Genomic DNA, 12,062 nt, shown 5'->3' on the forward strand with positions numbered 1-12,062 from the left:
ATGTGTCATTCACATGTTTCATTGTTTTCCTCTCTGGCATGTCTCAACTTTACCATTTTGTAATAAAGTGTTTTCGTCATGTACAGGAACCTGGTCAATGCTTTCTGTTAACCTGATTCTGTTAGATAGGTAGATTAAGGATTTTGCGATGACTCCAAGGGTAGTGGGTCTTGAGAGTTAGTACAATTTGCCAAGCGTGTCCCTCCCTAATGGCATTGTGTGGACTGCAGCAGTTCAAGAAGGCAGCTCACCGCCGCTTTCTTAAGGGCAACTAGGGATGGGCAACAAATGCTGGCCAGCCAGCGACACCCACATCCCACAAATGAATTTTAAATAAAGATATTTGGGGCATACACCAAATCATTTTGAAACAGAGATAAGGAGAATTTGGATGTGGTATGTCATTAAAGTAAATTTGTAAAGTAAAAGCGATTCTGGACTAAAAATAATAGCCGAACAGCAAGTTCCAAGGAGCTCCTGCAGTTGGTAGAATCACCCCTGACATTTTAAAATGAAGTTTCAAAAGTTAGGTTAATTGAATTGGCAAGTGAGTTGGGGGTGATGTTGGATGCTGTGAATGCAGTCAGAATTGATGTATTAGCACAGCATTTAGTTTTATAAATAAAAAATGAATTTATCCCAAAGAGCAGAAAAATACAAAAGAAAATGGTGTTTAAAAGACTGGAAATGGACATGAGACAACTAGAATTTGGATTGCAAAGGGAACAGAAAAGGAAAGAGAGGGAACATGAATAGGCTTGAAACACTGCAGTTCAAGAAGAAAGATGTCAGATGCTGATGCAGGCTCTAATTAGAGAATCTGAGTCATAATCAAAAGACTAACAATGAAATGCTTATCTTTGAGGAAAAGGCTGTAGAGTCCTCCAAGTCCTTTGAGAAAATAGTGAGACAAATGAATTGGCTGAAGGAAAACTGGATGTTGCTCATGTAGAGTCAGTTGGATGTTAAGACAAAGGAAATTCTAATTTTAACTCCAACTAAGTGACTGGAGGCAAACACTGTTGTGAGTGCAGAAGAAGTGCATCGATCATACAATCCCTACAGTGTGGAAGCAGGTCCTTCAGCCCAACAAGTCCACACAAAACCTCAGAGCATCCCACCCAGACTCACCCCCTATAACCCACCTAATCTATACATCCCTATAGCCAATTCACCTAACCTGCACGTCTTTGGACTGTGGGAGGAAACCAGAGCATCCAGAGGAAACCCATGCAGACGTGGGGAGAATGTGCAAACTCCACACACTGAGGCTGGAATCAAACCCAGGCCCCTGGCGCTGTGATGCAGCAGTGCCAACCACAGAACCACTGTGCCACCCCGACAATTAGAGGTCCCACCGAGATCCCTAATCGGGAACATGAACAAGAATTTAAGATAACCACTCCTTTATCAAATGATGCCACCAAGCTTGTAACTACACTAAAGGACACAGGGCTACTCAAACTCTCTTGCTGGTGAAGGATTTAGTTTTCCCTCCAGATATTTCACTGAAAGGCAAAATGTACGTTAATATGCGAGATGGAGAGGATATCCCAGAGAACAAAATCCAATTGGAATGAGACTTCTTGTCTAGATGAGTGGTTGGCAGGTGAATTAGGAAATTACCTGTTGTCTAAAGAGACAGAGCAGTTGTAAAAATGGTTTCAGGGTATTTTTCCATAGTGTGTATTGAGCAGAGCAATGACCAAACAAAGTCTATTCCCGGAGACCACAGTAATACCACAGGCAGATATTAGGGCAACCAGAATCCTATTAAAAACAGGATAATTTGAAAGGAATGTTTGGCATGTCTTCAATAATTGAAGCTCGGGAAGCAGATCTGGATTTAAGTAAACTAACAGTCAGCTCACACTGAAGCTGTAGCTCTAGGTGTTCTAGAATACAACTACATTCAGAACAGTTTTCTGATGAGGAAGTAGACACACCCTCACAGATCTGAGGTCAAAGAATAGACGACCATTCAACATAAAGTTGTACCTCCCAGATATTGTAAGAGAATATTACAAGTAACGCATGAATTCGTATGGCAGGACAGGGGGAATACGGAAAGCACAGCATTGATAAACAGGTACTTTTCATGGCCAAAACTTCATAAAAATATAGTGCAGTTCTGTAAAATGAGTTGTAAGTGACAGATGGTGGGAAAACATCAACATCAAAATGAAATCAGCACCAACTGGCATGAAATCTGAACCAGTTTTTGACAAACCATCAGTCAAATGGTAGTAGTTTGTACAGATCCATTATTAAAAAGGGTCTAGGCCCGAAACGTCAGCTTTTATGCTCCTGAGATGCTGCTTGGCCTGCTGTGCTCATCCAGCTCCACATTTTATTATCAGTCTCTCAAAACCTTGATTAAGTCACACTGTCACAAATTACCCACAGGATTAAGACAAAGGATTTGATTTCTAACTACTTCCTACCCAAGATTTCCCAAATGAATTGACTGGTTAGTTAGTTTTAAATTGTTTCATGGTCATGAGATTAGGTGTCATATAAAATTGATGAGAGAAAAATTCTTAACGTAAAAAGACAAATCCTCAATGTTGGATCAGAGAAAGAATCACAGGAGTTGGTAGCATAAGACCGTGTAAAAGTTTCATAAGCAAAAGTGAAAGAATAGACGGTTAGAAGTTCCGCAACTAGAGTGTATCAAACAGGAGATGAAGTGAAAGAGTAGATGGTTAGAAGTTCCGCAACTAGAGTGTATCAAACAGGAGATGAAGTGAAAGAGTAGACGGTTAGAAGTTCCGCAACTAGAGTGTATCAAACAGGAGATGAAGTATTGATGTTACCGCCTTTGCAGGGTCAACCTCTGTAAGTAAAATTCAATGTTCCAAAAAAGGGAGGTGGAGGGAGTAGGGTTGATAAAGTGACTTATTTGTTAGATAATCCAATTGCAGAAAGAAGATTTGGTTATGATGCTGAAAGTATTGAAATGCATCATCAAAAGGAGGAGGATGAGGTGGATTGGGTGTCAGCTGGTCAGTGTGATCAGGGATGACTGAGACAATAAGAGTGAGGTTAAAGGAGAGGTAGACAGTTCTCAAAGTGAACCTGCTGAATTCTATTAGTCCAACACAGGAGCACTGGGACAGCTAGACACTCTGTTGTCTTATTTAGAGGAAGGGCAATGGGAAGATCTTGTCAGACTACTTTGGAAGTGTGAAGTAATCTGGAGAGATATACTTGAATATACCACATTAGCTAGTCATGATGAGGGCTGTGCTGTTGATGTACTTTGTACAGCTTTCAGCAAAACCTTTCCCACATAGGAAACTGATAAAGAAGGTAAAAACACTTGGGATCTAGGGTAACTTATCTAGATGGAATAAAACCTGGCTTAGGAGACAAAAGATAGTGATAAAAAGCTGTTTGTGTGACTAGAGACCAGTTTCTATTGGTGTACTGTAGGCACCTGTGCTGTGACCTTTCTTGTTCATGATATATGTATATAGCCAATATAAATGAGAATATGAGGGGCATAATAAGTATATCTGAGATGACACAAAGATTAGTTGCGCGGTTAATACTGAGAAAGAGAATCTTTTTCAACAGGAAGGTAAAGACAGGTTTGTCAATATCAATAACAGGTGGAATTTAATCCTGATAACTGTGAGACACTTTGGCAGAAGTAACAAAAAGAAGGTCGTATTTAATGAATGGCAGGATGCTAAGAAGTTCAGAGGAACAGAGGGATCTTGCAGTGAGTTTTGAGAAGATTTGTAGCTCAGGTTGAGGTTCTGGATGTGAGTTTGCTCGCTGAGCTGGAAGGTTCGTTTTCAGATGTTTCGTCACCTTTTTTTTTATTTGAAAAAAATATACTTTATTCATAGAATGTACAAAAAATAAAACATTTATACACCTACCCAGTCATGCAAGCCACTCCAGGTTACCCGGGGGTACGTACACCAACGAAAGGGAAAAAAAAAACAAAACAGAGAAAAAAAAACAAAGCGAAGAAACCGCCCCGGCAGTCGTCACCCCGCACAGTCCCAGTTGGCCCCCTGACCAGTTGGGGAAGGCGCCAGCTGGGCCCAGTTACCAGATAGGATTCTTTTCCCTTTTCTGGACGAGGGGGCTCATACGGTGGTCTTTCCCCACCACGCCTTGGCGGCGGCTGCCCCAAGCTTTAGCGCGTCCCTCAGCACGTAGCCCTGGACCTTGGAGTGCGCCAGTCTGCAACACTCGGTCGGGGTCAGTTCTTTCAGCTGGCAGACCAGCAAGTTGCGGGCAGACCAAAGAGCGTCTTTCACTGCATTGATGGTCCTCCAGGCGCAGTTGATGTTGGTCTCGGTGTGCGTCCCCAGAAACAGCCCGTAGAGCACGGAGTCCCGCGTCACGGAGCTGCTCGGGACGAACCTCGACAAATACCACTGCATCCCCCTCCAGACCTCCTGTGCATAGGCACACTCCAGAAGGAGGTGATCGACAGTCTCGTCCCCCCCGCAGCCACCTCGAGGGCAGCGTGCGGTGGTGCAGAGATTCCGGGCATGCATAAAGGATCTCACTGGCAGAGCCCCTCTTACCGCCAGCCAAGCAATGTCCTTGTGCTTGTTTGAAAGTTCTGGCGATGAGGCATTCTGCCAAACGACTTTGGCAGTCTGCGTGGGGAACCACACGACGGGATCCACCCTCTCCTTTTCCCGAAGGGTCTCGAGGATACTACGTGCTGACCACTGCCTGACGGCCTTGTGGTCAAAGGTGTTTCCTTTCAAAAATTTCTCCACGAAGGACAGGTGGTACGGAACGGTCCAACTACTCGGAGCGTTCCGCGGCAACGAGGCCAGGCCCATCCTTCGCAACACCGGAGACAGGTAGAACCTCAGTAAGTAGTGACACTTGGTGTTTGCGTACTGAGGATCTACGCACAGCTTGATGCAACCACACACAAAGGTAGCCGTCAGGGCGAGGGTGGCGTTCGGTACGCCCTTTCCCCCATTTCCCAGGTCTTTGTACATGGTATCTCTGCGGACCCGGTCCATCCTCGACCCCCAAATGAAGTGGAAGATGGCCCGGGTGACCGCAGCGGCGCAGGTCCAGGTAATAGGCCAGGCCTGCGCCACATACAACAGTACCGAAAGCCCCTCGCACCTGACAACCAGGTTCTTACCCGCGATGGAGAGGGACCGGAGCGTCCACCTGCCCAGCTTCTGCTTAAATTTGGCGATACGCTCCTCCCAAGTCTTAGTGCATGCCCCAGCTCCACCAAACCAAACACCCAGCACCTTCAGGTAGTCTGTCCTGACGGTGAAGGGGATGAAGGAGCGGTCGTCCCAGTTCCCGAAGAACATGACCTCGCTCTTACCCCTATTGACTTTGGCACCCGAGGCCAGTTCAAACTGGCCGCAGATGTCCAACAGCCTACTCACCGACCGACGATCGGTGCAGAAGACGGCGACATCATCCATGTACAGGGAGGTCTTGACCTGAAGGCCTCCGCTGCCTGGGATAGTCACGCCCTTCAGGCTCACATCCTTCCTGATGGAGGCGGCGAAGGGCTCCACACAGCACACGAACAAGGCAGGAGAGAGTGGGCAGCCCTGCCTGACTCCAGATCTAACAGGAAAACTGTCTGATTCCCACCCGTTGATCGAGACTGCGCTAACGATGTTGGCGTAGAGCAGCCGGATCCAATTGCGGATGCCCTCCCCGAACCCCAATTTGGAGAGGACGTCCCTCATGTAAGCATGAGAGACCCTGTCGAAGGCCTTCTCCTGGTCCAGGCTGACGAGGCAGGTGTCCACCCGCCTGTCCTGTACGTAGGCGATCGTATCCCTGATGAGCGCGAGGCTCTCAGCGATCTTCCTGCCCGGCACAGCACAGGTTTGGTCAGGGTGAATCACCGACTCCAGGACAGACCTGACCCGGTTGGCAATGACCTTGGCCAGGATTTTGTAGTCCACGTTCAAAAGTGAAATGGGACGCCAATTCTTAATTTCTTCCCTCTCCCCCTTCCTCTTGTAAATGAGGGTGATGATGCCCTTCCTCATGGACTTGCACATTTCCCCTGCCCGAAGCGCACTATCGTACACCTCCAGCAGGTCCTGGCCGACCAGGCCCCACAGAGCAGAATACAGCTCGACCGGTAAGCCATCACTTCCGGGAGTCCTATTCCTCTGCAAGGACTTGAGGGCTCTGGCCAGCTCGTCCAGGGATATCGGCCGGTCCAGCCACTCCCTCGTGCCGTCATCTAAGACCTCCGTGATAGACGACAGGAACGACTCGGAGGCCGTGCTGTCCGTGGGCTTCGTGTCGTACAGTCCGGCATAGAAGGATCTGCTGATCCTCAAAACGTCGGGCCGAGACGACGTCACCGAGCCGTCGTCCTCCTTCAGCCGGCTAAGCACAGAGCTCTCTTTGTGCACCTTCTGAAAGAAGAAACGCGAGCACGTTTCGTCCTGCTCCACAGAGCGGACCCTGGACCGGAAGATTATCCTGGAGGCCTCCGCGGCGAAGAGCGAGGCTTGCTGGCCCCTCACCTCGCGGAGGTCCTCTGTGACATCGACCCCCATCAACTGCAGAAGGAGCAGGTTCTGCACCCTTTTCTGGAGTCGCGACAGCTTTCCCCGCCTCTCTCTTGCCTTCTGAACACCCTTGAGGACAAAGAACCTCTTGATGTTCTCCTTCACCGTCTCCCACCAGTCGCCTGGAGACTCAAAGAGGGGCTTCACGGTCCTCCAACCGGTGTACTCCCTCTTAAGCTCCTCGACGTTCTCTGGGGTCAACAGAGTCGTGTTGAGCTTCCACGTCCCCTTGCCGGCCGGCTGGTCGTCCTGTAAGTGACAGTCGGCCAGCAGGAGGCAGTGGTCAGAGAAGAACACCGGCTCGACACCAGTGGATCTGACCGAGAACGTCCGTGACACAAACAGGAAGTCTATCCTTGAGCGGATAGACCCGTCTGGCCGCGACCAGGTGTACCTCTGCTGCGCTCCGTCTGCAGGGGTGCTGAAGACGTCGAGCAGCTTGGCGTCCTTCACCGTGCCCATCAGGAATCTGGACGTGACGTCCAGTTGAATCCCCCCACCTGCTGTCCCCACGCCGGATCTTCCATCTGCATCAATGATGCAGTTGAAGTCTCCGCCTAGGATGACCGGCCTGGACGTAGCCAGCAGGGGTGGAAGCCGCTGCAGGACGGCCAACCGCTCACTCCGTACCGCTGGGGCGTACACGTTGATCAGCCTCAGGGGAGCATTCCTGTAGGTGATGTCAGCCACTAGGAGGCGCCCCCCCACCACCTCCTGAACTTGAGAGATGGTGACGTTGTGCCCCCGCAGCAGAATAGCCAGGCCCGAGGAGCGACAGTCGTTACCCCCCGACCAGATCGAAGGCCCACAGGTCCAGGCGCCGGACCATTTCCCGTACCTGCCGAGGTGCGGTATCCCGCACTCCTGCAGAAACAGGAGGTCCGCCTTGATGGTGGTCAGGTAGGCCAATGTGGACACACATCTCGCGGTTGACTTGACGCTGCGCACATTAATGCTCGCAATTCGTACCCCCATTGTGGGCAGTGACCGCAGTACCCTCCCCAAGTCCAAGGTCCAGCCCCTCCATCTGTCTCTTCATGCCCATTGCCCGGGCTAACTGCTGGACGCTCTCTGGGCTCAGGAAACCGTCTGTGCTGCCTTCCGGGTGGCATCCCCCCGTCAGGGGTGCGGAGGCAGGAGGGTCCGGCTCCGGATCAGGCTGGGGACGTGCTGTTTCCTCCTTCCCGCCTGGAAGTTCGGGGGGGCCCTCCAGTGCTCCAGCGGCACTTGACTGGGTGTCGGAGTGAGCCTCCGGACGCCTCCCGTCACCTGGAAGCAGGGTGCTGCTTTCCTTCCCCCTTGAGACCTTAAACTTCTGCTTCGGGTGGGCCCTCTCCGAATCCTCCTCGTCAGAGGAGCTCTTATAGCCCCCCTGTAGCTGTCTCTTCCCTCCTGATTGTTGCGGTTCCTGGGCCCGTCGACGCACCTTCCTCCTCGCTTTCCGGACTGTAGTCCACTCCCCTGGGTCGCCTGTCGCCGCCTCCATTAGCTCCGGGTTGTCGGGGGGGGATCGGAGCCTGCAGGGGTGCTTTGCTGGCCTCGGGCCCATCCTGCAGGGCTGGGCCCTCCTGCACGGCCTGGCCCTCCTGCACATTAGTGGGGTCCTTGCTGGGCCCTGGTGCCTTCCTCTCCTCCGGGGGGGCTGGCCCCGCATTTCCCCTGCCGGCGACCTGGGCGTAGGTGGTACCCCGCCGCGGGCATGCCCTATAGAAGTGGCCCGCTTCCCCGCAAAGGTTGCAGCTTCTCTCTCGTGGGCAATCCTTTGCCAGGTGTCCCTCCTCCCTGCAGATGGTGACTTTGCAGTCGGCCGCCATGTGACCTGACCTACCACAGGCATGGCAGACTTTAGGTTGCCCTGCATAGGTCAGGTAGCCCCTGCTCCCGCCGATCGCGAAGCTGGACGGTGGGTGTGCGACATTCCCGTCTGCGTCCATCCTCAGCATCACCTTGACCTGCCTCTTACTCGTCCAGATGCCAAAGGGGTCCACGATGTCAGTTAGGTCCCCTTCCACCTTCACATACCTTCCGAGGAAGGTCAGGACATCAACTGCTGGCACATGCGGGTTGTACATGTGTACAGTCACCATACGGCTCCTCTGTGCTGGCATCACAAACAGTGGGGCAGCGGTCAATACAGAGAGGGGGCCCTCACCTCCTTTCTCCTTGAAAACCTCCAGGAAGCGCTCGCAAGGCTTGGCACTCCGGAAGGTCACATCGTAAAAACCTCCTCCGGGGAAATCCTGCAGGCAGTAAATGTCCGCAGCAGCAAACCCACAACAGTCCAACAGGACCCTCTTCACGAAGAAGGTGCGGTCCACAGGTGCACCTTCATCCACCTTCTTTACAGAAACACGGATGGTGTTCCGGACCCCCTGACCTGGGGCACGAGCACTTGCCGCAGCCATCGTTGCAGGTTGGCTGCTCCCCTGAACCAGTGTTAGGCCCAAGCCAGCATTAAGATCCACTGGTCGCAAGGGTGCACAGCCAACCCGACGTCCTCCTTTCACCTCCAAGACAGCACTCTCGTCCTCTCAGTCCACAAGAGAGTGGGTCTTTATTGTGTTTGAGATGTGAGCTGGTTCACTGAGCTGTAAGGTTTGTCCCCAGATGTTTTGTCACCATTCTAGGTAAAATCATCAGTGAGCCTCCAACGAAGCACTGGTGTTATGTCCCGCTTTCTATTTATCTGGTTAGGTTTCCTTGGGTTGGTGATGTCATTTCCTGTGTTGATGATGTCATTTCCTGTTCTTTTTCTCAGGGGATGGTAGATTGGCTCCAAATCAATGTGTTTGTTGATGGAGTTCCTGTTGGAATGCCATGCTTCTAGGAATTCTCATGCGTGTCCTAGGACAAGCCAAACAGAGACACGCACGAGAATTCCTAGTAGCATGGCATTCCAACAGGAACTCCATCAACAAACACATTGATTTGGAGCCAATCTACTATCCCCTGAGAAAAAGAACAGGAAATGACATCACCAATGCAGGAAATGACATCACCAACTCAAGGAACCCTAACCAGATAAATAGAAAGCGGGACATAACACCAGCGCTTCGTCGGAGGCTCACTGATGATGTTACCTAGAATGGTGACGAAACGTCTGAAAACGAACCTGCCAGCTCAGCGAGCAAACTCACATCCAGGATCTTGCAGTACTTACTCACAGATCCCAGAAGTCATCAAGACAGGTTACTAGGGCAATTAAGTAGGCATACAGGACACTTACCTTTATCAACTATGGCATAATTTATAAGGGCAGGGAGGTTATGTTGGAGCTGTACAAAACTTTTATTAGGCCTCAGCTGGAATACTGTGTGCAGTTCTGATAACCACACTGTAGGAACGGTGCAATTGCACTGGAGGGGTGTAGGCAAGATTCGCCAGATGTTGCCTTGGTTGAAGCATTTTATCTATGAAGAGAGTTTGGATAAGCCTAGGTTGTTTCCTTTAAAGCACAGGTAGATGAGAGACAATGAGGTCTGTGCTGTTGATGTACTTTGTACAGCTTTCAGCAAATATTATGAAAGGCATGGGCAAGGTTTATAGGAAGTAGCTGTTCACCCTTAGTTGAAGAATCAAGAAGGAGGGGACATAATTATAAGGTGAAGGGTAGAAGGTTTAGACAGGATGAAAGTAGTAGGAATTTGGAATTCATTGGAGGGCAGTAGAGGTGGGAATCCTCCCAAGCTTTCAAAAATACGTGGAAGGACACTTGGAATTTCATAAGGTTGAAGGCTGTGGCCAAGTGCTGGAAAGTGGAAGTATGTTGGTCAGCAGAGACCTGATTGGATGAAGAGCCCCTTCTGTACTATATGAAGCTCTGACTGTGGAATGAGTTGCTGCCCTTTATAAAACAAAGTTACCGGAACTGATTTTGAGTTGTCTTTATGTTACGGCATTGTGAGTTTTGGGAGAGGTGAGGTAAGATGTCACAGCACTGGAGTATGTGCAAAGTGAGATTCAGATAGCAACAGTTAGCTGATAGTAGGAACTGCAGATGCTGGAGAATCTGAGATAACAAGGTGTGGAGCTGGATGAACACAGCAGGCCAAGCAACATCAGAGGAACAGAAAAGCTGATGTTTCGGGCCTAGACCCTTGCATGGAAAATTTTTTGAAGAAGGGTCTAGGCCCCAAAACATCAGCTTTCCTGCTCCTCTGAAGAGGCTTGGCCTGCTGTGTTCATCCAGCTCTACACCTTGTTATCATAGTAACAGTTAGCTGATTGGTTTGTGCAGTGGTGGCCAGTTTTGGATGCCAAAAGTCATCAACCTGATGACAGCTCACTGATATGTCCAAGGCAACTGAACAGGATGTGTGTATGAATGTTACAGTGACAGAAGAAATTTCAGACTGAAAGAAGTAGGGTCTGTCCCTATATCTCCGTAGCAAAGTAACACAAGCCTGAAGACAGTCAGTTATTCCGTCCCATCACTTGCTACAAGGTTTTGCCTCTAACCATTGACTGCAAAACTGAACAATTAATGTTTAACCTCCCCTGGCTTTGGCAAAGAATTGTGAATCTGGAAGGAAGGACTTTAGAGAGCAGAAGGTCTTGGCAGGAAAGAGGAATGGCTTATCAAAGCCCATGGATTGGTGCTTTGAACTGTGTTTCCATAATTTTCTCCCCTCTACCCTAACAATCTTTGTTACTGTCTGCACCTGTCTGTACATGTGTGTGGGTTATAGAAAGAGATAGAATTTTACTCAGGAGAGATGTATATTAACAGTTCATAGCGATTCACTTGTAATTAGAATTTATTTATTTACCACAAACAGCGCTTGTTTAATAGAACATAGAAAAGTACAGCTCAGTACAGGCCCTTCGGCCCACGATGTTGTGCCGTGGAATAATCCTAATCCAAAAATAAAATAACCTAACTTACATTCCCCTCAATTCACTGCCGTCCATGTACATGTCCAGCAGTCGCTTAAATGTCACTAATGACTCCACTTCCATGACTACCACTGGCAAACTATTCCATGCGTTCACAACTCTCTGGGTGAAGAACCTCCCTCTGACGTCTCCTCTACACCTTCCTCCTAACACCTTAAAACTATGACCCCTTGTGGCAGTCAATCCTGCCCTGGGGAAAGGACTGGTCAGTGTTTTTTGTTGACTTAATGGAATCAGACAAAGTTGCTAGAAAAGCTCAGCTGGTCTGGCAGCATCTGTGAAGGAGAAAACAGAGTTAATGTTTCGGATCTGTGACCCTTTTGTGTAATTTGATTAAATGATTAACTTTGTGATGACCCTGGGTGTAGTGGCATTTGAGAATAAGCACACCTACCCAAGTGGGTCATAATTACTAAGAAAAGGCACACAAGTTTAAAACATTATGGCCCCAGATTCAGCTCCATTTTACTGGTGGTTTCAGTGCCAACATGGTATAGGCAATATAGCTAATATTTAGTTGTTTACCCTCCCTCACTGCATTGAGCAATTGATACCCGTTCCGTAAACCATTCGAGGGATCCTCATTGTCTTCTGTCAGAATAGAGAGTTGGAACAGGA

This window comes from Stegostoma tigrinum, chromosome 15 (assembly GCF_030684315.1).
Source record: "Stegostoma tigrinum isolate sSteTig4 chromosome 15, sSteTig4.hap1, whole genome shotgun sequence".
Classification (NCBI taxonomy): Eukaryota; Metazoa; Chordata; class Chondrichthyes; order Orectolobiformes; family Stegostomatidae; genus Stegostoma; species Stegostoma tigrinum.